Source organism: Rana temporaria, chromosome 8 (genome assembly GCF_905171775.1).
Source record: "Rana temporaria chromosome 8, aRanTem1.1, whole genome shotgun sequence".
Lineage (NCBI taxonomy): Eukaryota > Metazoa > Chordata > Amphibia > Anura > Ranidae > Rana > Rana temporaria.
The window spans coordinates 86,665,391-86,669,080 of record NC_053496.1 but is presented as its reverse complement, the minus strand read 5'-3'; the positions used below and the strand labels follow the sequence as shown (position 1 = coordinate 86,669,080).

The 3,690-nt window shown below is 45.7% G+C and overlaps 1 pseudogene; it reads right to left on the bottom strand.

The window, feature by feature from the left end:
* Positions 1-619: 619 nt before the first annotated feature.
* Positions 620-2,792, bottom strand: LOC120947130 (annotated as a pseudogene).
* Between the last annotated feature and the right edge of the window lie 898 nt (positions 2,793-3,690).

Below are 3,690 nucleotides of genomic sequence, written 5' to 3'. Positions count from 1 at the left end.
TTCTTTACATTTTCACACTAAATAAGAACACCATTAGGTATATAACGGCAGACCCTAACACTTATATTGGTCACATTTTTTCCTTTACATTTTTTTCCTATCAACACAATTATTCTTTGTGCAGATAGTAGCTCAGGGGATCAGGCACTTTGCTATATAAGAGTAGATCTTCACATTCCTGTATCAGCATTTTCTGTTTTTGTTCAAACGTGAGGTATGTGACATGGCACTGCACAGGTTATTTTATGACCCCTGTCTGTAGTGTGATAATTTACATTTCATGTGAAAAAAATACATATCCCACAGTCCCTGTGTAAGGGATACTAAATGCAGGTATCAAACAGCAGGGAAGATCTGTGTAGGTGCATATAGGAAACCGAAATCAGACTGTGTATGATTAAAAATATATTTCTATTTATTTAATTCATTAATTAATAAACGCAGTTCCCTGAATAATTGTCTCCTCATACGTGATGGACATGATGATAGTGTGAGGTAATATAACTAGAGGTAGACCGATATGGGTTTTTCTATGGCCGATGCCGATGCCGATATTTAGAAATCGGGGCGGCCGATGGCCGATATACAATGCCGATTTTTGCGGCCGATATATCCCCCCATTTCGGAAAATTTAACAATTTAGTTAAATAACAAAGAAGGAATACAGAAAATTGCAAAAATGAACCATTTATTAAACAGAAGTACGCAAAATTGCAAAAATTAACCATTTATTAAAACAATAGAAGTACACAACAAATTTCCAGTCAGTGCACATGTATCTTAAAAATACACAAAAACAGGTGAGGTAATCAAAAGTTTTAGATAATGAACATTAATGAGGTAAGTTTGTAAACAATACAAAAGTGCAAATTTTCTTTAGTTTTAGGCTTTCTTCTTCAGTTCCAGTCCCTCTCTTCTCTTCTCTTAGTACTCCCAGTTGAGGAGCTTCAAGTTGTAGTTCAGGAAACACAGTCTCTCTGCATTTTCTCCAGTGAGCCTGCTCCTCTTCTTATCATAGATAATCCCAATTTCGCTGAACACTCTCTCACTGGGAACAGAAGAGGCAGGTGGACAGAGAAATTTTTTTGCCAGTGGTGCAAGGTGGCACAGGCGGGAGGCATTCTGTTTCCACCATTCCAGTGGCAGACCAGTCCGTCAGTCTATGAGTGGCTCTCGGAGGTACTTCTCCAACTGCTCGGAAATTAAGTGCTCATCACTCTCTTCAGCAGGAGTTCCATGAGCCCCCAAAATGCTTTCGTACATTTTCTCCAGAAGACTGGGTACCTCCTTCTCTTCTACCCTTGTCCTGGTCCGTTTCGGTTCTGGTCCTTCATCTCCACTTTTTTGTTGCTCGGACACAATGCTGGCGTACTCTTCTCGCAGCCACGTTTTTGCTTTGCTGACTGTGTCCCCTGCAAATACATGGCCCTTGTACCGAGGATCAAGAAGTGTTGCCAGCACCAAACATTTGGTATCCTCTATCTTAGAAAATCGTCTCTCCAAGCTTTGCCACATGGTTTCTCTAAGTGTTTTTATCCCCCTTGTGGTGTGACCCTCTGCCTGAAGCACCATCTTCAGCACAGCTATGCATGGGATGATGCAGGAGATGGAGGCCTCTGCCTTGCTGATATCCAAGGTCGCTTCCTCAATAGGGCCCAGTGTATCTATTAAATTTGAGATGATATCCCATTGTTCTGCTGGAGGTGTGGTAAACTTGCCATGTTCTGCAACATAAAAATTCAGGGCAAGCTTCTGCTCCAGCATCCTCTGCAACATGTGTAATGTGGAGTTCCAGCGGGTGGGAACATCCTGAATGATGCTGTGCTGGGGGAGGCCAAGATCTTTTTGGATGGCTCCAAGACGCTGCTTTGCAAGCACAGAGTGGCTAAAGTGTGTAGCACAAGTCTTTAATTTGGCAATGATGTCCCCCACTACTCGCTGACTGCTGATGCCCTCTTTCACCACAAGCTGTAATGTGTGTGCACTGCAGCTTAAGTCTGGTATATCTGCCAGTCTGAGGCCTTTAATCATGTTGGCACCACTGTCTCGCAGCACAAGCACCACTCTGTCTTGGTTGATGTCCCAATCATTGAGCATGCTAAGAAACATCTCTCTGATATAGTCCCCAGTATGGGAGCCAGACATAGCCTTGACGTTTAGAATGACTTGTTTCCTTTCCCAGTTACTGTCTATAAAATGACATGTTAGGCTCATAAGCGATTCTGTTTCTCCAGACCAACAGTCTGTTGTGAAGGACAAATAGGGGCCAGCATTCTCTGTTGCAATTAGGGTCTTAATTCGCTGTGTAACCTTTTTGTACACGCTGTCCAGCATGTCTGTGCGGTAGTATTTGTCACTTTTGATCGAATATCTTGGTTCTATTGTTGCCAGCAAACGTTGGAAGCCAATATCTGCAACAACTGTAAAGGGCTGGTTGTCCGTGGCAATCATTTCTGTGATTAGGGTATCAATTTTCTTGGACCGGGGATCAGTATTTTGCCATTTTCTTTTAGCATCAAACATCTGTACTACAGTGGGCTGAAAGTTGGATGAAGAAGCAGCTGCATCTTCTTTCTCCCTCTGTGCATCTTTATAAGCTTGGAGGTGGTGGACTTTCAGATGATTCCAGATATCTGTGGTATTTTTAGCCTTTCCTTTTTCTGCTCCCATGCTCAGCAATTTCTGGCAGATATTGCACTTGGCCTTCCCTGATGTTGGCTCACTGAAATACTGCCATACTGGGTTTGATTTTTTTTCAGCCATCATTAGACTGTAATTATTAAAAAAGAAAAAAAAATGTCTTAGTCATTTTAAAGGAGGGGCGGCTGGTGCTCAAAATTTTTGGGGGGGCGCAAACAAACGGAAAAAAACCCCACCAAGCGCGGCCACTGACTGCCTCATCAATTGCCGCCAGTGTGACCCATCAATTGCCACCAGTGTGCATACCCCGCCCGCCCGGCACTTGCCTTGTCTTGGTGGGGAAGCGGTGTCCTCCAGACCTCCACGATCCTCAATGTCTTCTCCCGTCCTCTGTATAGGTGTCCAATCACAGCACCAGGTGACGGGTAACAGACCTGAGCACCTGATTGGCTGAGAGGCGGTTTAGTATTAGGAAAGCGATTCATTCGCTTTCCTAACACAACTCTGACTGAACAGCGAGCGCCCAGCATGGCGCCCACTGTTCACCTTTTTGGATGCCTATTAGAGCCTATGGCTCTAATCAGGTGCTTCCAAAAAATACCACGCCAATGTGATTCAGGTGCCTGGCGCCTTACAAGGGGACAAGCCTGACACAGCAGCGGCAACCATAGACATAGATTCATGCATTGCAAGAGAAGTGACAGAGGTGGCGGCGCTCGTGTGCCCCATATAGATGCAATGCCACTGGGGTACAGAGAGGTGGCTGTAGAGGAGGGGGTACAGAGAGGTGGCTGTGGAGGAGGGGGGTACAGAGAGGTGGCTGTGGAGGAGGGGGGTACAGAGAGGTGGCTGTAGAGGAGTGGGGTACAGAGAGGTGGCTGTAGAGGAGGGGGGTACAGAGAGGTGGCTGTAGAGGAGGGGGGTACAGAGAGGTGGCTGTAGAGGAGGGGGGTACAGAGAGGTGGCTGTGGAGGAGAGGGGGGTACAGAGAGGTGGCTCCACAGCCACCTCTCTGTACGCCCCTCCTCCACAGTCACCTCTGTATGCCCC